Source organism: Palaemon carinicauda, chromosome 11, assembly GCF_036898095.1.
Source record: "Palaemon carinicauda isolate YSFRI2023 chromosome 11, ASM3689809v2, whole genome shotgun sequence".
In the NCBI taxonomy this organism is placed as follows: Eukaryota; Metazoa; Arthropoda; class Malacostraca; order Decapoda; family Palaemonidae; genus Palaemon; species Palaemon carinicauda.
Window position 1 is genome coordinate 38,391,527 of NC_090735.1, and position 26,559 is coordinate 38,418,085.

General features: G+C 38.5%; 1 pseudogene; it reads right to left on the bottom strand.

Moving 5' to 3' along the window:
- Window positions 1-10,510: 10,510 nt before the first annotated feature.
- On the bottom strand, window positions 10,511-11,998 carry LOC137649250 (uncharacterized; annotated as a pseudogene).
- Window positions 11,999-26,559: the final 14,561 nt, after the last annotated feature.

A 26,559-nucleotide genomic window follows, 5' to 3' on the forward strand; every position in this document is an offset into this window, starting at 1 on the left:
TCTGCTTGGAGAATATAATCTGGTGGTTATATGAATATATTAACCAAAAAAAGGAAAATTAAATGCATGCTAATTGGAAATGAATGAATTAATTTATATCTTTGAATGACACTCGTGACCTTCATATGTTCTTTATCTCCAGAGTCTTTCACATACATGAATAAATGAATGCCAAAACTGGTCATAAATGCATGTACATTTCCTTTGATATTATAACATTGGCTCTTTCGGATTATCCGCTCCATGCGCAAAGTTCATGAAAGTCGGGATCTATTTCCTTTTCCGCCATCTCTTGCAGCAAAGACCGACTACCACATCGACATCCAATATCTAGGTAATCTCTTCGACTTAGGAGGAATGATTGCTCGCTTGAAAGGAGTCGTTACCTTCGTATGAGCATGTGACATGTTAATTAACCCTTCAGGGTCTCATGCTATGGCGGACATAATTTCAAAAATAGTAAACATTAATGTCGATGAGTGCAAGTGTCCTAAATCTGAGAAAATCAGTATAGTTTCACCAATTTTGAAAGTGGTTCAATTATAAGGACTTGAGTTCGTACAGATTTATTTCAAATCAATCCTTCATGTCAAATGTGCTAGAATATGTAACTTTCGATCGACTACACAGTCATTTTGGAAAAATCGAAACATGGCTGGATAACCAGTTAGCCCACAGATAAGTATAGTTCTATTGTCTGTTGTAAATAATCTGCTTGAAATGATGGATAAGGGTAAATATGGCTTCAAGATTTTACTTGATTTTAGTGCTACTTTTGACACAGTTGTCAATGAACTACTACTAGATAATTTACATTCCATTGGTATTGGTGAAGCTTTTGGGTATCTAAAAGATTAATAGGTTGACAGAAAGATTGACAAACTGTACAAATTGGAAATACCTTTTCATAACATGAATCACTAAGAAGAAGGGTGCCCCCTAGGAAGTGTATTAGGCCCAACCCTATTTTTTTATCTCTAGCCTACTATTGGTCTACCAAAAGACATAGTTCAAGCTATTTGAGGATAAAACAGATCTACTTCATGAATGATAATGATGATACAGTTGAAAATTTAAACCACATTGTTATTAGTATTAGGGAACGTATGGCATTTAAACAACTGAAACTAAATTAAGACTTAGTTTTCGGAGAACGAAAAAAAAATTTAAGAAACGTTTGCGACATCTCCAAGTGAATATTAATGACATCTTGGTCCCAATATTTAGTAGAGTATGTGACTTAGGCGTATTAATGGACGGTAATTTTGTAAAGGTATATGTGAATGAATGTTCTATCAAGAAACTTGCAGTTAACTGTTACTACCAGAATTGATTTCTACAACTCTTGTCTATTACAACATACCCAAAGTATGTTACAAAACTTAGTAAACAGAGGAGCAAGATTGATAAAAGATGTTCCACCCCAAGTAAGGATTACCACTGTGAATATTAAACTACACTGTCTGGCTTATAAAGTTATAATGAATTCTAATATCTGTGTAATGACTCATTAAACTATCAGAATTGGTTGCCCAAAATATCAAAGAATTTCTACTTGTACAGTCAACAAATCTTGTCAACTTGACAATAGATACTTATGGTTTCCAGTTACAGGAGCCAAGATACGCCTTGACTGTGGCCCCAAGGTTGTATAAAAAAGTCCCGCTTGACATCAGGTGGACTGATGAACTTAAGGCTTTCAAGAGGATACTGTTGAGTCTTAGTTTAGGTTGGGAGAGGAATTAGGATGTGAGCAAATAGATATTTTTTTCGGTCTCTAGGAAATATTGAAGCAACTCAACTTATCAGTCCCTTTCTTTTGCTACTTATGAGTAAGGTAAGCTGTTTGGTTTCAGTTTCATGAGACTAGATGCTTACCAGAACGTTAGCTGGGCAAGCGCAATACCCCACTGTTGGTACCCGACCACAGCAGTGGCTTCCCCAGTAAATAGCCTAAACTCACGATCTGCTGCCATGAAAATGCTACGGAAACACGTTACCACTGTACTGCCCGGGAGGCTAGTAACTTTCAAACTATCAAAATTTGTATTGAGATTTATCGTGTCATTCTTAAGTGTGTGGGGGGGGGGGAGCATATATGAGACTTACTTCTGAAAGGGAAAAGTTTTTACAAGTGTGTGAATCATTAAAAAGATGATTAGACATGCGTTCAAATCCTGCTTGGAATCTGAAGTGTTTTTTTTTTTTATTTCTTAGTTATGGGTCATCTAAATAAACACACAACGACGTAAAAGTGGCAATTATGATTTACTCTACACGGACATCGAAATAGAATCCTTTAAAACTGTACTTAGTTGAAGCCAACTTTTTAACTCTAAAGACAATGAGTTTCCTGAAATAATGCTTGACAGATGAAGCATAATAGTGAATTATTTGCAAGTTTAGTTAACATTCCTATTCAAATTATATATTTCAGAAATTATAGCTTGCAAGGACGATTTCTTTTCAAAATTGTATTCAAATATACTTTTTGTAATAGTCAAAATGGAAAATGATCAGGTTCATATGCTTTTCTAGACAGGCCATATTTGAACAAGAAAAAAAGACCATGTGTCACTGTATATTTGACAATTTGTTTGCTTTTAAAGGCAGTGCTTTCATTACCAACACAAACACAAAAACGTACAGAACTGCCAAAGTTTAAATTTCTGCATCCTTCATTATGATTATCTGAAAATAATATTTTTACCACAAAGAAGTCTGAATCATCAACTATAACCTCTATAAACACGTACATTGCAAAAGCTGAGGCAAATTTGACAGCAAATATAGTATGAAATATAAATGGAGAATTTTAGATCATTTAGATAATCCTCAAATAAAAGCCCAAAAATGCTCTTCTGTCTGGTGAGCCAATAGAGTGAGACGAAATCCAATTCGGGATTTTTTTTTTCATCAATGAAACGAGTAGTGAACATGATTGATGGCTTTAAAAAAGGGAGGATGATTAATTAGAAAGAATTTCAAACCGAATGTTGCCTTTTAAAGGGATACATATTTTGAGATAATGCAAGTAATGTATTAAATACTTAAGTGGTGGCTTTCACAGTTTTCTTATTGTTTATTAGTATTACTATCCCTATATATGCAATAAAATTCTGTTTATGAACATATGAAAATGTTTGTGCAATTGTTCGAAAGAATGTAACAAAAATATTTGTTTTTAGGAATGGCTGCTCTGTTTATGTTTCTTTTATTATGTAGAGCGCTGTAAAACACAACAGCTTTTCTTGATTAAAAATGGGCTGAAGGGTATTGTAGTACCAATATGTCCATATACGAAATTCGAAAGTAAAAATTTTTATGGGTAGCATTTCCATGCATGTGAATACTCTCTCTCTCTCTCTCTCTCTCTCTCTCTCTCTCTCTGTCTCTGTCTCTCTCTCTCTCTCTCTCTCTCTCTCTCACATATCTGTATGTATATAATTATAGATATAAATGTATGCTTTCATATATGTATGTGTGTAGCCTATATATAAGTGTACGTATGTGTGTATATATGTATGTATATATATATATATATATATATATGTAAGTATGTATGTATGTATGTGTGTATGTATACTGTATATATGTATCTATCTATATATATATATATATATATGTATATATATATATATATGTATATGTATATGTATATGTATATGTATATGTATATGTATATGTATATGTATATGTATATATATATATATATATATATATATATGTATATGTATATGTATATGTATATGTATATGTATATGTATATGTATATGTATATGTATATGTATATTATATTATATATATATATATATATATATGTATGTTCATTTATATATGTGTATATGTATATAAATATGTAATTTATTTATGTATGCACACATTTATATTATGCTTATGCTGTATATAAGTGTACCTGTATATATGTGTATATATATGTATGTGTGTTTCAATGGTTTTCTCTCCAATTTGATATTCAACAATTTGAAACTGGAAGCCATTCCTGGAGCAAGAGGAATGTCTGTATATATTAGGACTGAGTACCCTGCTTTGCATAAGTCCTGTTATGAATTTGGGTGTCATGAGCGTCAGGTCATAAAGGTTTGTGCAGGGATAACATTTGTGTTTAATCTATTGTTGAATGGATCTATTTTCGATTGTCTCCTTACCATTAAGGCTAAGATACAAAAACTTGATAGAAAGGCCTCTGTTGTTTTTGTTGGTGATTTCAATATTCACCACAGGGAGTGGTTAAATTCCGTTCCTCCTACAGATCGCCATGGCTAAGAGCTTTGGCCTTTGCCTCTGAAGCAGGTTGTGAGAAAAGGACAGGTCTGCACCTATGTCTCCTTTGGCGTTATACCAAGTAAGTTTGGTTCTCCATTTTGGACATCTGATCATACACTGATTTCGATAGAAATTAAGACTTTGCAGACTGTTCCTGATATGTCATACTCATATATGATATATATTAAATCGCAAGAAGACTGGAATGGTATTATAATTATCATCTGCATTTGAATTGGTCACAATTGTATACAGTGTAGAGCCTGTTGTTCTATTGAATAAGAATCTGCTGAACCGGATGGTTGACACTCACCCTACGAATGAAAATGTAACCACTTTGAGTGGTGTAATTTAACAGTGCGCAGAGTAATGAGAAACTCTTGTCTTCCTCATTCCCTTTTCCATGAGGCTAAAATAACTAGTTTAGCTTTTCGGCCTCCTGAAATGTAAACACTCCTGGTGGACCTTGATGCTTTTGGAGGTGTAGAGCCAAATGTTATTTTTCATTTTCTTTATAAAGGCCGCTGATTGCATAGATCCTATGTTGTCTGTTATTTTTCGCAAGTTAGCATGAATATTTTATTTGCACTTGTTGCAGAATTCATAATGTTTCTCTTTTAGGTAAATGTGTTTCTGGTAGCTCAACCCTGCTGATTACTGCCAAATTTCCATAGCTCCATATAATCCAAAGCTTTTGAACATCTGGCAAGACGTCTAAATAGGTATGCTGAAGGTAATAATCTGTTCCCTAGTTTGCAATTCGATTTTTGCAAAGGTCTTGGAGCATGTGATGCCCTTCTTATAATTTTCAAAACTGTACAGAAATCACTTGATTTTGGTCAGGAATTTTGTATGATTCGCGTTGATTTTAGTGCAACCTTTGTCCATTTTAATCACGGGGGTCCTTGTTTTCAAACTCAAACATTTGAGAGTAGGTGCGCCTTTTCGTAGTGTCATTATTAAATTTTCTAGTAAAAGATTGCAAAGAGTAGTTGTTGATGGGCACCATAGGAAGTATAGTAATGTAATATCTGGTGTTCCTCAGGGTAGTGATCTTGGATCATTACTTTTGATACAATATAACGTAGTCTACTGTGTTTTGGACTCTAAAACGAGATCGTTGCATATGCAGATGATGCCATTCTCTTTCCATCAATTCAATCTCCTGAATATAGATCCAGGGTCCCTTAATAGAAATCTAGCTAAAACTGTTGCATGGTGCAAATTATGGGACATGAAGTTGAACATTAACAAAACTCAGAGTATGATTTTAAGTGGCATTGGCTCCTCAACATCCAAATTTCTGCATTGATAATGTTTCTTAAACTATATACAATTCTTTTAACATGTTAGCTGTAATACTTGATTGTAAATATACTTTTGAGAAGCACATTGTGAAGAAATGTTTTAGGTATGTATATATACACGGTATATATATAATTTATATATATATATATATATATATATATATATATATATATATATATATATATATATATATGTATGTATGTATGTATGTATGTATGTATGTATGTATGTATGTATGTATGTATGTATGTATGTATGTATGTATGTATGTATGTATGTATATATATATATATATATATATATATATATATATATATATATATATATATATATATATATAAATGAAGTCAGTCTTTTAATTAAGCTGTAATAAAACGAAATACATCAAACTGTATCATTGCTGTGCAATTTATTTTGTTGATACCAATATTTATAGCTTCTTAGATGTATAAATATCGAACGCTTATCAATCCATAAAACATCACTTATATACATTCACATCCCTAGCATAGAGTTTTGACTAGATTCAATAATTATCTTGTCACTGGTCAAAATATTACCACCGGTAACTGCTGCGAATGGAACAGTTTTTAACTGTGATTTTCACCTGAATAACAAATTATCAAATGTCATGATTTCCGTTTTCTAAATACTATAAATCCATGACTACCACGGTATGGAGAGTTCGTATATATTAACGTTATTGTGACTCCAGTATTGAAGCATATTATTTATATAATTTATTTTTACCATGAATACATTTTTGATGGAATTTTCAATGAAATTATTTGATAAAATAAAAACTCTACGCTAATGGTCTTGCTAAGCTATAAACATTCCATATTTTCTAGTCGGTTTTCTCTTGAATGCTACTCAAATATTTTTTATGACCTATTCGCAATTGTATTTCCATCTAAACACTCCACTTAAGATAGGATTCGTGCATTCAAGCAATGGCGAACGTAGAAAATGAAAAACGAACAATAAAAGTCTTGAAAGCCAATGAATCACCATAAAAATATTCGACTCTTTCTGGTGAGCCACTACAGTGAACCCAAATTCATCCGACGAGTTTTCAATTCGAGAGACATGGGTAGGAACATGATTGATGACACTGGGGAAAGGGGGAAAATATGTCCAGTGGGATTCAGTTAAACGTCAGTTTTTAAACGCGGGAGCTTTGATTGAAAATGTCTTCGGTAGAATAGATGAATTTGTTACCGAGTAATTTCCATGTAAGGGGTACAGTTGGACACAAATTCCTGTCCCCTTACTGTGCAGTGATTAACCTAACAGCTATTGTAGGGAGTGTACGAGAGAGCTGTTAGGTTGTATCTGAGAGGCGAGGTGAATGCAACTAACTTTTTACTTGTTACTTTGAACGCGGTTTTTCCGGTCCTATAGTGCAGGAGAGCCCTACTCTCTAAGAACCTCCACTGTCCTTTTATCTTGTTCATTCAGTTAAAGTTGTTTCATTATTCACCAATTGATATGATTCCAATAACTCAATAAATGCTAAAGCATCAGGATTTGATGTGTCATCCATCCAACGATTAAAGTCTCTACAAATAACTAATTCATTTTTATCCATGATAATAATCTCAATGAGTTCACTGAATTCTTCAAAGAGGTTGGCCAGGGCACCAGCCACCCGTTGAAAGACTACCGCAAGAGATCCATGGGGTCATTTGACTGGCCAGATAGTACTACATTGGATCCTTCTTTCTGGTTAGGGTTCATTTTCCCTTTGCCTACACATACACAGAATAGTCTGGCCTGTTCTTTACAGATTCTCCTGTCCTCATACAACTGACAACACTGAACTTACCAAACAATTCTTCTTCGGCCAAGGGGTTAATTACTGCACTGTAATTGTTCAGTGGTTACTTTCCTCTTGGTAAGAGTATAAGAGACTCTTTGTTTGTGGTAAGCAGCTCTTCTAGGAGAAGGACACTCCAAAATCAAACCATTGTTCTCTAGTCTTGGGTAGTCCCATAGCCATAGCCTCTGTACCATGGTCTTCCACTGTCTTGGGCTAGAGTTCTCTTGCTTGAGGGTACACTCCGGCACACTATTCAATCTAATTTCTCTTCCTCTTGCTTTGTTAAAGTTTTTATCGTTTATTTATGAACTATTTATTTTAATTTTATTGCTGTTCTTAAATATTTGTATTTTTCCTTGTTTCTTTTCCTCACTGGGCTATTTTCCCTGTTGGGGCCCTTGGGCTTATAGCATCCTGCTTTTCCAACTAGGGTTTTGGCTTAGCAAGTAATAATAATAATAATAATAATAATAATAATAATAATAATAATAATAATAATTTGTTCTCGGAGGTTTGTAAACTGTTACAATGAATATTTTCCTGTTTTTTTTTTGAGTAAAGTTTATTTCTATATATTAAAAGCTTGTTACACTAGTTGTTTTTAACATTTTGAGATTTAAGTAACTTTTATGAATGAAGAACCCGAAACCCCCCCCCCCCCCCACCAGACCTACGCTCTCGGAATGTGAAAAAGGTGTGTGTGGGATGTGTCGTTGCAGTGATCTTAGCCTTGTCGAAGTTATTTAACCAAGTTCCAGATAATGCTAGTATGCCCAAACATTTTCCGTTTATCAATTCTCGAATTTGAATAGTTTCATCACCTTTAGATTGTATATTTACATAGCCACAGTTTATGACGTCCTTAGTATCCATGATCAGTATTTTCTGCTAGTCTTTTTCAATTCCAAGTTATAACCTTTGGAATCTCTTGAATTTACTAAGTGGTCATTTTGTTTGTTTAACTTTGTGCAGTTAATACGTTTTGAAATTTGTGAATTATAATCCTTGGTAGAATGTTTTCCTGAACATTTCCCGCAGACTTTATCATCATTCTTAGACTTGCAATCTTTTTCAAGATTGGTAGCAGGTGACCAGGTGGTACCTATCACGAATGTTATAAGTACCACATCGTAACATAACTTTGTCCCCATTATCATGAATAGACTTCCGAACTTCAGGATCACCTTTCAGCGCATAGTGGGTAGTCCCTCCTGTAGCATTTTTCTTCAGTACTACACTTCTCTTCTCTTCTATGTTTTGCATTTGGCCCAGGTAACGATTTCTTTGAATCAAGGCATTTACTTCTTCATCTTCTTCATTGTAAACATTACATATCAGTATATTTGGTTTTAATTTTCCAATTTTTCTCGTGTCAGTGTCAGGAGGAGGTTACATGAAGCAGAAAAGAGAGAACGGGAACGTCCAGAAAACGTTTGATGTACCATTGTATTTAATACTAGAGAACGTAAGTTGAATAAAGATGGGGTTGTCATTGATAAATGGGGATTGCTGGGTTTTTTAATCGACCACAACATGCTACTCAACCTTTAAATGCTATATGTTGGAATATAGGTGGTTCTAAAACCAAATTAGAAAAGAAAAATATTGAGAAATTCTTATTACAATATGATGTTGTAGCTTTGAATGAGATAAAGACGTCTTTGGCTGTTTGTTTGCCCGGATATGTTTCTTACATGAGTTATGATAAGGACCATTCGCACCGCGGTGGAACAGCTGTATTAGTGAAAAATGCGCTATCACAAGAGGTTGTAAGTGTGGACACAAGCATACCTGACCTGATATGGTTTCAGTTGCGAGTAATGCCGAAAGTAGTATTTGGAGCTTCCTATATCCCACCGAGTGATTCTCCTTATTTTTCTCACAGGGATTTTGCATCAATACAAGAAAAGTTAATAGAGTGGTGACGATAACAAGTTTACAATAATAGGGGATTTAAATACGCTGTTCGGTAGAGGTGTGAGGGAAATAAGCAATACCGAAGAATTTTCTTATCCAGTTGTCGCTGAGGACGAGAATGTTCCTAATGATAATGCCTATGTTCTAACAACAATTTGTAAGGATCATAACTTGTTGGTAGTTAATAATCTGAAAGCTTATGACAAACACTTTGTTAGCAACAAGACTTATAAGCAGGGAACTACTATGCATATCAGACCCTATGACATACTGTTTTTCGCAAATATCTTTGAAACGAAGACTCGGATTAGCATGGTGCTTTGGCAAAGATTGTTTCACACACTCAGCTAATTTTTTACACTACTGTGCATTGTCAAATGCTGCTAATTATGGCGTTTACTCTTGACTGTGAAGTCGAAAACTTGCGTGAGCCATTTACACATTCGAACAGGTGAGGCGTGACGTAGTAGTGACGTCCATTCATCCACTATTTCCGCCCCTGTCTTCCCCTACTACCACCATCCCTCCCTTTCCCTCCCTCCTACCCCACTCCCACTCTTTCTTCCTGCCCTCATTCTCCTCCATACCTCCCTTTCCTCTCCCTCAATCCCCCCTTCTCTCTCTCTCTCTCTCTCTCTCTCTCTCTCTCTCTCTCTCTCTCTCTCTCTCTCTCTCTCTCTCTCTCTCTGTACACGAAGAAATGAAGCTATGCACACATATGACTTATTTATAATGGCGGACAACTCGAATGTATATATGTTAAGTATGGTAGGGGGTTTTATGCACGACCCTGATTCCTGTTCCATTGCAACTTGCTGTTGCTTAATTATTGTATGAGGTTTGTTTGACAATTATACAACCATTGAAAGTTATACGAGTATGCGACCCTAATACCCATAGGTTACGTTGAACGTATGATGGGATGAAGTATGTAGCTGACGCTTGATCATTTATAGGAAATCGTGTAAGAGATGGAAAGGAAAAGGGTGGAACTGAAGTGGGAATCCGATGCAGAGTAAAAACTTAAAACTAAATTGAAGTGATAAATATATGAATAATTTATTCTAATGTTAGGAAAAGGCTGCCATATGTTAAAAAGTCATTGCAGACATAAATAGACAGCGAGTATATGATGGCTGGATTATTACTATAAATAACTGACCACATATTTTACTTTTAATATTCATCACTCTCGACAAACAGGTCATCTTCCTCATCACTGTCGAGGTTGATGCAGATGGAATCAACACCTTCTCGTATGTTGTCAGAGGACCAATATTCGTCCCCGAAGGCTCTGGCTCGTCGCACCGCTCCTGCCCACACCTCCTTTGTTGCGCACAGCTTGGCTTCTTGCAGCCTCACTTGCAGATCTGCCCGGGTAAATCGCTGCAAGGTGGAGCGCACATACCGCTTCATGGCGCCCCACACCTGTTCGCCATGCAGGTGGTAGTCGGACGACTTCATGTCCCCATTCACGGATGACTTTGTCAATTGTGTACCTTGGTTCTGGTCGGTTCTTCCTGCAAAGTAGAAGAAGCTCGAGGCGTGTGGCGTGGTGCAGGAAGGGGATTCTGCGGCTTGCCAGCCAATTCACCAACTCTGCTTTCTTGGTGGCGGTAGTGGGGCAGCGACTTTCCTCCGTCAACTGGCTGTGGTAAGGCGCGTTGTCCAACACCAAAACCGATGGTTCATCCAAGGCTGGTAGAAGTTGCAACGTGAGCCAGCGGAGGAATAGGGTGCTGTTCATTTCCCCGTGATAGTCACCGGTTTTGTTTTTTGCAGGGAAGCACAGAAATTAATAATTTACAAATCCATGTTCTGTGCTACCTGCTACTACCACAAATCGCTCCCCTTCTCCAGGTGGCACTAGTAGCAGGCTGGGATGTGTCTACCCACTCCCTGTTGTGCTGCATTTGAGTGGTGAACCATGTCTCATCCACGTATACTACTTGTATTCCCTCCTTTCGATATCGCTGGAGTGCTCGGAGAGCTCCAACATGGCAACATACAACATCTAGCGACTCCTTCCTTAGATACATTTCCCTCTGTGAAATCCTGTAGCGGAATCCCATGTTGTGCAGCACTCGCCACATCGTCATTTCTGAGGTTTCCCCTGGAATATTACTTGCTGTCTTCAAACTTTCAGTCAGGGTGCCAATAGTAAAGGTTTCCTTTGCTGTAAACTTGGCATTTACATGGCGGTGAATGGCACCAACAGTGAAACTGTCAAAAACGGGTGGTGTGGCAGGGGGTGGCGGTGTCACAGGGGAAGTGGCTGTCCCGCATGGTGAATCTGGCTGAGGACGTGTGCTTCACTGAACCAGCAACCGCACTGCATTTGTGGTCATTCCCATGACCTCTGCAACACGATCATAGGGCCTGTTGGGGAAAGGAAATCAGATAAGATAACATGTTCGAAACTATCATGTTGAGATTTTTTTTTACCAGGCAACAATCAAAATAATGTTCCCTTTTATTATCATAGGTAGCTGTGAAACATAGTGACTGGTTCATCTGCAACTATGGAATACAACTTTGATTCATTACTTACCTATTCAAACTTATCCTCAGTTTCCTTTCAATATGCTCTTGGTTGAAGATATGGAAGAGTCGTAGTGCGATGACTCCTTTGCACCCACGCGGACATCGCTGCATGTTGGCCATGGTTGAGAGCGATGAAATACTTCCTCCACAGGACTTTGCCATCAGCCGTCTTTTGGACGCATGCCCGTTACTTACAATGTTACATTCTGCACTTACCAAATACGGTATAACCGTCAAAGAAGCAAGATTACGATTGTTTGCATAAACGATCAAACCTTACTCGGCATATAATTTTTATTAATCTGTAATTAATTCGTCATACTTGTGTCTGGCTTCATATACCGTGTAGCCGAGAAAGAGAGAGAGAGAGAGAGAGAGAGAGAGAGAGAGAGAGAGAGAGAGAGAGAGAGAGAGAGGTAACAGCCATTCCCTTATGAGAGAGAGAGAGAGAAAGAGAGAGAGAGAGAGAGAGAGAGAGAGGGGGGAAGTTAGGAAGGGGTAAGTGAGGTATGGAGGAGAAAGAGGTAGGGGGACAAGGAGGGGGGTAAGAGTGGAGGAAAGGGAGTAGGGGAAGCCAGGAGTGGAGGTAGTGGGTGGATAGACGTCACAAATACGTCACGCTTCACCTGTTTGAATGTGTAGTAGCTCAAACAGGTTTTTGACTTCATAGTCAAGAGTAAACACCATAAATAGCCGCGTTTGACAGTGTACAATAGTGTTAAAAATTAGCGGAGTCTGTGAAACAATCTGTGCTAAAGCACCATGCTGATCCGAGTCTTCGTTTCAAAGATATTTGTGTATAACAGTATGCCATAGGGTCTGATATGCATAGTAGATGGGTATCCGAACTAGAAGTATGTGTAGGGTCAATACAGTTGATTAATTCTATAGAATAATTTCGTGTATACCCAACCGAGAATTTACCTTCTGATCATGCACCAATATCCATTAAAATGTCTAAAGGTAGGATCGATCTTGATTTTGTGTTAAGGCGAGCATCTTTCTTTGGTGGTCATGCATCACTAATGGGATATAATTGTAGCGGTTTGGTAAAGAAACCAATTAAGTATAAGAGGATTGACCCAAACATGTTTAATGCCCGAATTTCAGGTATGAACATAGATACTGATAATTTTATCAATAATGTAATGTATTATACCAGTGTTCTGAAATATGTCAGAGTAATGCGGGAACGTCTAGAGAGGATAGTGGAGAAGCATAGACCGACCGCTGGGACTGTCTCCTTCGGGACTGTGATGACTCAAGAGTCTGGCAGGCTGTAGACTGGAAGGGGAAATTTCAGGTAGAAAATAAAACTGATGGGGGTCCCACAGATGAGGAATTCAAAGAATATTTCGAAAATGTATTAAATACTGAAGAAAACAATCTATTTGATGAAAATATACAGTCATTTGTAAATGTCCCTATCTTGGACGATCAAATAACAGTCGGAGAAGTCCAATCCCAGATTAATAGAATTAGACCTGATAAGGCATGTGGTCCAGATGGGGTCTCCCCTGGTGTTCTTAAGTTGCTTCCAATGGAATAGTTGTTAACACTCGCTACTTTGTTTAACACCCTTTTCCTGCCTGCATCTTATCCTAGTTTGTGGTCTTTGGCCAAGCTCTTCACGATTTTTAAGAAAGGCAACAGACAGGAACCCAAGAATTATAGAAGCATCACAGTTATTAACTGTTTATCAAAGTTGTATGATATGATTCTTTGTTCACGACTTGAAACATGGTTTAAGACTTACAGGGAACAGGCTGGGGCACAGAGGGGAAGGGGTTGCATGGAGCATATTGTAGCTTTGCGATTGCTGATGGACATGGTTAGAAAGAAAAATAATAAACTCTTTGTCCTATTTGTTGATTTTAGGCAGGCTTATGATTTAGTACCCAGAGGAATGTTATTTAAGGTTTTAGAACGTTTAGGTTGTGGAGCTGTTATGTGGGCAGCCTTGATAGCTATTTATAGAGTAACAAACAGCGTAATTGGTACTGCAACCATAACTACTACTGTGGGAATTCGTCTGGGAAGCTCTACATCGTGCCTTCTTTTCATTTTGTACATTAATGATCTCATTAAGCTTATCAAGAATAATTGTAATCCTGATGGTTTTTTATCATGGCTCCATTTATTAGTGTTAATGGATGATACAGTTCTCCTTGCAACTACCAGAGAAGCTATCATCCTTAAAGTAACATTATTGAAGCAATATTGTGACACTTATGGGATGAAAATGAATGCAAGGAAAACTAAGTTTTTTGTTATTAGTGGAACATCACAAGACGATAGACCAATTGAAATCGATGGCTTACAGTAGAATCCTGCTCTCAATATGTATATTTGGGACCAGTTTTTACTGCAGATGGCTCTGTCTTCCTCTGTTGCGGCCCATGATCGATCCAGGATGCCACATATCAATAAATTTGTTTCGTTTTTTAATAAAGATAATGATATCCCATTAATTGTTAAAAAAAATATTTTTGATGCGGCTTTGATGTCAGCTATCCTGTATGGGTGCGAGTCATGGTTGAATGCAGACTTGAAGCCGGTAGTTAAGCTATATAACTGGTGATTAAAACTACTGCTTGGTGTTAGAAACACAACATGTAATGAATTATGTTATATTGAATCAGGGTATCCGCTATTGCGGGATCTTGTTCGTAGCAAACAGAGAAAGTTTTTTGGTAGGATGTGGAGAGAGAGGACTTCGATGGAGGATGACCCTTTGATATTTTCAATTAAGACTGTATTAGGAGCCACGTATAGCACCAAGACTTACATAGAAGGACTGATTAATGATAGTAGAGATGATGTAGAAATTGCAATGGAGACACTCCGGCGTAATATCATTAATTCTGACTCCTCAAGAAAAGTAACATATAGAGAAGTCAATCCAGATCTCTTAGTTCATGACATCTATTCTGTTAGGCATAATGTTTCTGAGTTCGATAGTCTCATTTACTAGGTTCAGGATTGCATATCACTCTCTGGCGGTGGAAGTAGGTAGGTGGGGTAGGAGGGGGAGAGGCCGTCTGCCTTTGGAGGAGCAACTGTGTATCTGTGGAGCCATTCAGACAGAAGTACACGTAACACAAATATGCACAAGGACACAAAATATCAGAGATACTTATAATTTTTCTAACATGAGGGATATATTTTCAGATCAGCGAACCTTGGCAGAGCAATTTAAGATTATTAGCTTAATCCTCTATGAGTGTTTGTGAATATTTCTGAATTAAGGAAAAAACAGCTTTTTGGTGTATGATTTTGTATATAAATGCCAAATTTGATTGTTAATTTTTTTTTAACTACTAGAGTTTGTTTTATTACCGGTACATGTTCACAAAATAATGTCTTGTATACGTTAAAAACCTGTTATTCTTATCTTTGTGTATATAATGTATTGTATTGCCAAGTGTAGTATTTTGCCTTTATTTGGACCAGAAGTAAATAATTATTGTAAATATGAGCTGTATATGTTGTGGTCAATAAAATATCTATCTATCTATCTATCTAAATTTTTTTTTGGCTTCTTCCTCTCTGATCTTCTCATTTGCAAAGTATACAACAACATTTCCATTTGAAGTTGACCTCGTATTAAGTATTGGAATGTCTTTAAGTGCATGTTCGACCTCATTTTTTCTGTCGATTTTAGTTGTTGCATTTATTGATTTAATTACCAGTAGATTCTTTTCCTTTACTTTGTCGCAGTATGTTGTTTTCTCTGGTTTTGGGCCCATCCGTGTTTGAAGTGTTTCCTTAGTTGATTTAATATTCATTGACATATCAACCTTCTCAGTGAGGTCAGTGGTCTGGGTGGAATATGCTGTGTGTGCACTAAGCTCCGCAACTTGTTTTTTCCAATTCATCAATTCTCACCTCTTATGCACTTAAAGCATGGTACCTCACTCTCAATTGCTCCTCCAATTTTAATATATGTAACATAGCTCTTCTGGCTTGTTCAACGCAGTATGGGCATATACAATTAAAGTTTAATACTTCTTTATCACTGATGCTCTGCAATATAGACACACATTTCTAATGAAAGTACCTCTTGCAATCACATCGTATCCACTTCTTTGCGTCTCTATCCGTGGTTTGACATTTAGGACAGTGCACGGGGTCAGGGACAGACATGATGTGCTATTTCTTCTTCACTTTAGTCTCTCCATAAGATCAACTAATATCTTCGTCAATGCTTTTATAAACAAGAAACACAAGCTAAAACCATGGCTCAGGGCGAGAGGTGAACAGAGCTCCATGCAAAACACGTCTTTGCTCTGTGACGCCTATATCAATCAAGGCATAGAGTTTATATACACGGACATGCGGGCAAGAACGTCACAAAAATAAAAATAAAAATAAAGCATGAAGTAGCATGCTCCCTCAGGTTAGTTTATTAGCAAAACTTACAGTGTACGAGCGTGTATGAAACTAACTAACTTTACTTTACGAGGTGCTTTTCTGGTCCTATGCAGCAGGGAAACCCTACTCTCTACAGGACCTTTACAGTCATTTTATCATGTGCATTCCCAGACATTTAGCATTTCACACCGCATATTGCTCGTTTATGGTCAAATCCACGCTATCAAAGAACTTAGAGAACAGGAAAGTCTTCCGTCTCCTTTTGAAAGTGTTATCTTCAGTTTTTCGGATGTTTAGTGAGAGGTTATTGTATAGTCTGGGGACCGCATACTTAAAGGCTCTAAAGCCTACAGTAGTCATATATCTAGGTTCCAATAAGTTGAAACCGTTTGTAACTATTCTCGTGTCAACACGATTTGTTGGCTTCACAATATGTTGCAATTCTCTTAGATATTTTGGATGTCCGGTTCTGATAACTTGATGGGTTATTGTACACATTTTAAACTCGATTATTGCTTTGATAGGCAGGCGGTGTGAATCAATTAGTGTAGGGGTGTTTTCTTTTTTGGGGTGGGACACCTTTATCAGTCTTGCTCCTCGGCTTATCATGTTTATCATGAGTTTCTTTACAGAATGCTCATCTAGGTACTTCTTTATAAAAGCAATGTTTCTAAGATGACATCAAGCAATTTTTACTACATTATTTATTTGGGCCCTGAAAGACAAATTACAGTCAAGGGATACGCCTAGATCATGAAGTTTACTAGATATCGGGCAGAGTTGATATTTGAATATCATCCAAGATTTTTAGGCTGTTTTTCTTTCTAACCACCATAAAATCAGTTTTATTTTCATTTAATTTTAGCTGTTTAATTGTTACCCATTCCCTATCACTGGCAAGAATTCTGTTTAGAGTTTCAGTAGTGTCATATCATTTATTGAGAAGTAAAATTGTGTATCATCTGTAAATAGTTTTTGACAGGCCTAGAGTATAGATAAAGATTTGAACTAGTACACTCCCCTGAGGTACCGCATTGCTTAGTAAATTATATGATGAATAAGAGTTTCCATTTGGGACATAATAGTTTCTGTCAATCAAGTAGTCTTTTAGGTATTTTGGGGAGATGGTTCCCCCCCCCCAAAAAAAAATTACATACATGGGAAATAAAGCACCCTGCTCGAGAGAGGCGTACTGTAGGCGGATCATATGGCAAGAGATATGCAGTTTTTAGGTGACCAATGGGACCCAGTTTTCTTTGCCATGAATGTTAATTTAAAAGGCCGTCAGTGTAATATGAATCACAAGGAAAGGGCCCGTTTAAGCTAGCGATGGCTTGCTAGTGTTGTTGCTCTGGAAAACGTATGCTGCTGAGTGCAGATCTGTCTATATGTGTTGCTTTGCTATGGTGGCATAGAGTAAATTTTCGCATAACGTAACACAAGCACTGGAGATTATTGGAGAAGATTGTAGACTGAAAAAATTCGGCAGGGATGACCAACGTATCGCCACACACCATTTCAGCTGCAGAGGTATCCAGGGTGTCTTTAGGAGTGGTTCTTAGTCCCAGGAGGATTCAGGAAAGCTGAATAAACCAGTTGGTGTCATTGCAGCAGGACATCAAAACTGCTTTGAGGTAGCATTAAAATGTTCAACCTTTCCATTGGCAGCATAATTGTAGGTGGTTTTTGAGGTAGCGATGAAAACTTTCAACCATTCCATAGGCAGCAGGATTGTAGGTGGTTGTCTGATGTATAGTGATGCCCAGGAGATTTGCTAATGAGGGCCACAATTGAGAAGTAAAAGTGGTACCCCTGTCAGATTGAATATGTTCAGGGATATCGAATCTTGCTATCTAACCTTAGAGTAAGGCAGATGTACATGAGCCGGATGTTGCAGTTTCCATGGGAATGGCTTCAGGCTAATGAGTGGAGCGTTCAATGATGGTAAACAGGTAACAGTGTCCTTGTGTTATGGGTAGGGGACCTACTACATCGACTTGAATGTGGGTAAAGGTTGAGGAAAGGTGCCCATTCCTGCATCGGTGTGTCGATGTAATTTTGAAGCTTGGCACGAAGTATAGGTGCGGACCCAATCCTTATTATCCTTAGCATTGCCGTGTCAGGTGAACTTCATCTTCAGTAGTTGTGCAGTAGATCGGTGCGAGGGATGTGAGAGGCCATGAATGGAATCAAACACCTGTTGGCACATGAGAGCAGGTATCCATGGTCCAGGTCTACCGGTACTAACATCACAGAGGAGGGTGATGTAGGAGTCGTCGAGGGGAACGTCTACCCAATGGAGGTATGTGCAGAATGTCCTGCTTGCTTGGTACTATGAATCTTTTCGTCAGGATTCTGCTAAGGCGTTGTAATATAATACCAGGTGAATGGTGAGCAATGTGTTTCTTGACAGGACATCGGAAACTCGATTTATTTTTCTAGGGACGTGTTGAAGGGGGCAATTGTATTCAGCTACGGCAGAGAGATGTCGGCGTTGATGAATGGACCTACTACATCGACATAAATGTGGGTAATACAAAACGTAGGTTGAGGAAAAGTGCCCACTCCTGCATCCATGTGCTGATGTAATTTTGTAGTTTGGCATGAAATATAGGTGCAGACCAAATCTTTATTATCCTCAGCAATGCAGTGTTAGATGAACTTCGTCTTCAGTAGTTGTGCAGTACATCAGTGCAAGGATGTGAAAGGCCAGAAATGGAATTAAACACCTGTTGGCACATGGGAGCAGGTATCTATGGTCTAAGTCTACCGGTACTAACATCACAGAGGAGGGTGGCGTTGGAGTCATCAAGGTGAACGTTTTCCCAATGGAGGTATGTGCAGAATGTCCTGCATGCTTGGTACTATGAATCTTTTCGTAGGGATTCTGCCAAGACGTTGTAATCTAATTCCAGGTGAATGGCAGCCAATGTGTTTCTTGACAGGACATCAGCAATTGGATTTATTTTTCCAGGGACGTGTTGAAGGGTGCAATTGCATTCAGCTACGGCAGAGAGATGTTAGCGTTGATGAGTGGACCAGGCGTCGGACTGTTGAGTAAAGGCGTCCACCAGAGGGATGTGGTCCGCATGAATGACGAAGGGCGTACCTTCTAAGAAGTGGCGAAAGTTACGGACAGCCAAATGCACTGCCAGCAATTCGCGGTCAAAGTAGACAGATTATGCATTGGACAGTTTTCTACTGAGGAGGGACAATAGGCAGGGGGAGCCATTGACCACCTGCTCGAGTACTGCACCAATAGTAACGTCGCTGCCATTGGTGGAGACATGGAGAGGGGCATGTGGAATGGGAATAGTGAGAGCAATAGCAGTTGTTAGGGTGTTTTTTGCATTGCAGACGGCTGCTTCTTGAAGGTGACCCTACTTCCGGTCTATTGGCTTGCCCTTGAGGAAGGCATAGAGGGGATCGAAAGTGGAGTAGATGGCTGGCAGGAAACGTTGATAACAGTTGATCATGCCCAGAATTCTTGCAGTGATTTGACGGTCGGGGGCGTGGGGAAGTTCTGAACAGCTGCTATCTCCTTATGAAGATGGTGGACTCCTTCAGGAGTAATGCGGTGCCCAAAGGAATTATACTTTTTTGGATACAAAGGTACTCTCGTCATACTAGACTACAAGGGTGTTCTGGTGTAGGTGGTCGAGCAAGATGCGTAGGTTATGGAGGTGTTACTCTATGGAGGAAGAAAACGCAACTATGTTGTTCACGTAACACGCAGAAGGGGAGGTCCCCTAAGATACTATATATCAGCCATTGAAAAGCAGCCCCAGCATTACGAAGGCCAATACAGGAGTAATTGAAGGTGTATGTATGAAATGGGGTGGGGATGACTATCTTGGGGTTGTCTTCTGGGTTCATGGGCCCCTGATAATTCACCTTCAGGAGGTCGAGCGTGGAGAAAACTTTCACTTTCACTTAAGGTGATGTTTGGGATAGGTAAGAGATCCTATTTTGTGTGCATGTTCAGATGCTTGTAATCCCCACAAGGGATCAGAGAGCCCTCTTTCTTCAGGACTAGGTGTAAGCATGACAGCCATGGGCTTGAGACCTTTTTGCAGAGGCCCATTTCTTCCATTTCGTCAAATGTTTGTTTAGCGGCAGCCAAACAATCCGGTGCCAGACGCCTGAATCTGGTGAACATTGGGGCTCTGTCATCTTGATATGGTCATAAATGTCATGTTTGGCAGGCACCATTTGTGTTTGGCGAAGTTCTGGACAAAAGTCTTCCAGGTATGACTTGAGCTGGTGCGCTGATATGGAGAGCAAGGACGGCGGGGTGGGTTGAATAGGTGTTGACGAGAAATAGTCTACGTTGACTAACAGTTAGTGAGCAACATTAACCAGGAGGTGGAAATGTGAGAGGAAATCTGCACCGAGTATTGGCAATGTAACTTCGGCAATGAGAAACTTCCAATGATATTTGGTGCTTTCGAACAATAACGTGAGGTTTTCGCATTCGTGTGTGGGCATTGCAGATCCGTTGGCAGCTACAAGGTGGACGTCGGCAGGCTTAGACTACATCGTCCCCTGGAGAGTAGCCCTGGTAGAAGAGAACAGCAAGCACCCGTGTGTACCAAAAATCATACCCATGTACCTGTATCATGTAAAAAGAAAAGATTAGGGACCAGGAAGTCCATCGCCACATAAGATGGCCTACTTATACGTTTTTTTATTTTGGCCACTAACAACCGTTTGTAAATTTCTTCACAGCAACCCCGAATCTGTAATGGTAATAGCATAACTGCGGCTGATGGAGGTCAGTAAGTGGCTGTAGAGGTCGTTGGTTGGGGCGTAAGTGAGTCTTTGTCGCCACTCTGGCACGTCACGGGGTGGGCGTCTGCGTCTTACATCAATCACGCCAGCTTCAGTTGATGTGAAATAGTTGTCCCCTTCATCAGGAGTTGATGGAGGTCTTGAAGGTGGTGAAGTGGCCCACCTTAAGGGCATCGACTTTGGGCCTTCATGGCAAAATATCGACATTGGGTATGGCAGCGAGGACATAGTATGCTTTGCTGCTTTAGCAAGTCACACCCTTGATGCGGAACTGCACCTCTGCACGCTGAAACCAAGCGAATGCTTTTGTACTGGCTAAGGGAGGTAGTTTCACGGGAGTGGCACTGATAGGAGAGTTAGGGTCGGAGGGCGGCGTCATAAAACAGTAAGATACATCAGTGAGGGGGGGGGGGAGGCCGGAGTGAGCTAGTCACTCCGATGGTCACCAATGTACCAGAAAGTAGTCAGGTTGCAACTGAGAGGCGAGGTGAATGCAACTAAAGTTTATAAAACAGACACTGAGGTTATATAAACGGACATGTGGGCAAGAATGTCGCAAAAATTGAAATAGAATAAAGCATGAGCTAGCATGCTTACAAAAGGTGGTTTATTATCAATGCAGCAAAAAGCGAATGGTAAGAAAAAACAAAACTGTTAGTGTACGATCGTGAATGAAACACGTGCGGTACAAGGTTAAATGGCAGAGGCAGAAGGAGGGGCCACACACAGGAACTCGCATCACAGTAAGGGTGTGACAGGGTTCACTTCCACAGAGCCATGTGAGCTAGGAATTCCTGTGTCCTACTGTACATGGATTTGTCGTCTTGCATATGCTAAGGATGTTTTCGTTATAACTAGGAAAATAGAGACAAATATGCAAACCCAAGTAAGCAAAAACAACAGACGGTAAGGACAAAATCGATATGTAATTGATTTATTTATACATCTCTTCACATTCAAAAGAGAACCCCAGACAGCTTAGGGGTAAAATATTTCCACTTTTGTTTTTTAGCTTATACAAATTGTACGTATCCCTTTAGCAAGAAAAAAGTCTTTTACTTTCCTTCCTCCAAATTAAGCAGAACCACAAATAAATAATATAGAATTCTTTATCGGGAAGAAATAAGGTTCAACTTAAAGATCCATTGCTAACTTTAAAAAACAATTTATTCGTAAATCTACGTATATACTGTACTGCATAGCCCTCAGCAGGCAAGAATCGAGAAACACATGTCAGTAATACTATACTATTAGAGAAAATTCTTATGGCAGATTATAACAAATGGCAGATGATAACAAATAACAAAACCAACATATTTGGTGAGTAAAGGTCCTTATAACTACATTTATTTGTTAGTGACTACATCGTCATATGTAAAAGCGCACAAATACACACACGCGTATATATATATATATATATATATATATATATATATATATATATATATATATATATATATATATATATATATATATGTATATATATACACATACATATATATATATATATATACATATACATACATTATATATATATATATATATATATATATATATATATATATATATATATGTATATATATATATATATATATATATATATATATATATATATATATATGTATATATATATATATATATACATATATATATATATATATATATATATATATATATATATATATATATACATATATATATATATATATATATATATATATATATATATATATATATATATATATATATGTATATATATATATATATATATATATATATATATATATATATATATATATATATATATATGTATATATATATATATATATATATATATATATATATATATATATATATATATACGTATATATATATATATATATATATATATATATATATATATATATATATATATATATATATATATATATATATATGCTGTGTGTATATATATTTATATATTTACATTTATATATTTATATATTCATATATATATATATATATATATATATATATATATATATATATATATATATATATATATATATATATATATATATATATATATATATATATTTATATTTATACATATATATATATTTATATATATATTTATATTATTATATATATTTATATGTATTTATATATATGTATTTATATATTTATATATATATATATATATATATATATATATATATATATAACGGATTTTGAGCGAAGCGAAAAATCTATTTTTGGGTAAGATAGCCATGTCGTCCTGATGGAAGTTCCTTAAAGGCAGCTTCCTAGGGTATATTACAACTACAGCGATATTCCCAGAGAATTTACCTTCAGGTACCCAGAATTCTAACTCCTGGAGCGAGTATCCCTAAGAAAGACCTTAGGGATATCGTAAATATCAGTGGACGTATTCTTGACACGCCTTATAGCAATCTATACCCCGAATAGAGTTAACACTTCGTAGGGGTAAAATGGCAAGAAAACGAAAACGATAAGAAAGGGGGGAGCCGTTCATAAGGCATCCCTCCTCCCCGTTTCGAAAGCGTGCCCTGCGCCGCTCACGGCGCCATCTGTATTCCTTGTAGCGATACACGAGGTGCTACAGATACTGTATGTAGGGAGGGGTCCTACTATCCTTTTCACTCATATTTATTTTGAAAAGGAGCAGGGCGGGTCCATCAGGACGACATGGCTATCTTACCCAAAAATAGATTTTTCGCTTCGCTCAAAATCCGTTTTTTGGGCTCAAGCCATGTCGTCCTGATGGAAGTATACCAGAGCATTACTGTATCTGTGGATTCTCAATACGTGCCGTACTCCTCAAGAATGTTTCTTAGTCAACTCGACTGACAGACCTAAGATGTTACCGTTATACATCTTTTCACTAATCATAAGCCATGAGAGTGCTTCCTGCCCCCTACAGGGAGGAGTCCTACTAGACTCTAGAAACGAACGAAGAGTACATATACCTATGTATGAATCACTCGCTAGCCAGTACCATATAGTGGTCTCACTCTATATGAAGCGAAGTCTTACGGGACTACCGTATCCAAAAGAAAAAGTCCCGACCAGCACCCTGGTCGAAGTAAAAATAGACAAAAGGTTATATCTGCGTAGGATTAAACTTGCTGCTACCACCGTCCTCAGAAAGGGGTGGAGTTCTTATTGCTAAGGAAAGTATAAACCAGTATAATCCAGGCTTTGCATTAAGGAATAGGCTATTATAGATATCCCCGATTAATATACATAGGCTAAATGCTCAAAAAACAATATGAAATCAAAAAATATAGGTGAAGGAGACGCAAGGTTCCCGAGAACAAGTTTATTGAGAAACAATAAATAGATATGGTCACCATAAATATGTACATATGCTAGGTGGATGACCAACAATTTTCACAAGTACTGTAGTGCATGGATGAATGATTATCTGAAAGAAAACATATGTGTCACTTACACATACCCCGGTATCAAACTTAACGTCCATGTTACTACTTTGCTGACAATAGCGTTGGCAAACGCTTGGCACTCTGTCTGTACTTATGTTACCATCACCATCACGTTGGAACAGTCACTGTGGGCTCTGAGAGCCTACACTACCAGTTATATCAACATATATAACTAACTATTCACCCAAGAATCCAAGTCCCAAATGATTCCGCTGTTCCTCGCAGAGTTAAACAGCAGGGTTAACGACGCAACCAACTGCTACCACAGACCTCTTTAGCTGCTCCACTTGCTTAGCATAGTGGCGAAAGAATACCCTGGAAGACTTCCAGCCAGTGTATGAACGAAGGTGTTCAAAATCCATAAAATTAAAGAAGTTTAAAGATGAAGCAACTTTCCTCGGATCATGACCTGCGGGTGAACTGTCAGGATCCGCTCTGCGAATAAAATATGTAATTTTCGCCCTAAGTTGATTTAAAGATAAATTCGAGCCCGATGTTTCTCCTCTGAATAATTGGCCCCCATGGAAGTCTGAAGTTCTACGAAGATAGACCTTAAGGCATTCTACGGGACATAGAGATGCATCTTCTTTCAGAGGGCAGATTCTCCAGGGACCCCACCTGTTGGTGGGCAACTCGTTCTTAGCGAGAAACGTAGGGTCCGGAAACAGGTTCAGTTCTCCCCCATCCAGGAACTGAACTCGGCCCTCCTCTCTCGAGAGGGCCACAATCTCACTAACTCTGGCCCCAGAAGCAAGGGCAAAAAGGAAGATCACTTTTTGAGTCAGGTCCTTCAACGCACATTCCTCATTATCTAGTAATGAGGCAAAATGAAGGACTTTGTCTAATGACCATGAAATAGGCTTTGGAGGAGCTGATGGTCTAAGCCTAGCACAGGCCTTTGGGATCTTATTAAACATTTCGTTAGCGAGGTCTACCTGGAAGGCATATAGAATGGGTCTTGTTAGAGCTGACTTACATGTAGAAATTGTGTTCGCCGCCAGCCCCTGTCCGTGGAGGTGAATGAAGAAGGATAGGCAGAACTCCGTAGAGATCTCGTGCGGGTTCTTATCTTTGACAAAGGCTACCCATTTCTTCCATGCAGATTCGTACTGCCTCCTAGTAGACTTACACTTGTATTCTTCCAGGAAGTCGATACTATCTTTCGAGATTCCGAACCGTTTCTTCACCGCTAGGGAGAGAAAATCATGAGCTGCAGGGTTCGGGTCTTCTGTAATGAAGCGAAGACAGTCGACTTCTGGACTTGCTGGGACAGAACTGGGTCCGGGAGTGGTAGGAACTTCAGTCGTAGTTCCAGAGCCAGAGGGAACCATACACTGTTCGGCCACTTGTGGGCCACTATTGCTGCTACTCCCTTGAAGGATCTCAGTTTGTTGAGGACCCTCAACATCAGATTGTGAGGGGGAAACAGGTAGATCCTGGACCATCTGTTCCAATCGAGGGACATCGCATCTATTGCTTCTGCCGCGGGGTCCACATATGGGGACACATATTTCGGCAGCTTCTTGTTGTCCTTCGTCGCGAAGAGGTCTATCTGCAGTTCTGGGACTTGACTCAAGATGAAAGAGAATGATCCTGCGTCTAGGGACCATTCTGTCTCTATCGGTGTTACCCTGGATAGAGCGTCCGCGGTCACATTCCGGACTCCTTGAAGGTGAACTGCTGACAGGTGCCACTTCTTCTTCTCCGCCAGTCGGAATATGGCTAACATCACCTGGTTGAGAGGTGGGGATCTCGATCCCCGCCGATTCAGACATTTCACAACCACCTCGCTGTCCAGTACCAACCTTACGTGGATCGAGTGACGTGGGGATACTTTCTTCAGGGTCAGAAGTACTGCCATAGCTTCTAGAAAGTTTATGTGAAAGGTCCCAAATAGCTTGGACCAGATTCCTTGCACTTTTTTCCGATGGGAGTGACCCCCCCACCCTACCTTTGAGGCGTCTGTGTGGATTGTCACTGACGGGGGGGGGTGGCTGAAGAGGTAGAGACCTCTTTAGACGACTGGCTTGAGACCACGGTCTGAGAAGAGAACGTAGCCGAAGTGGGACC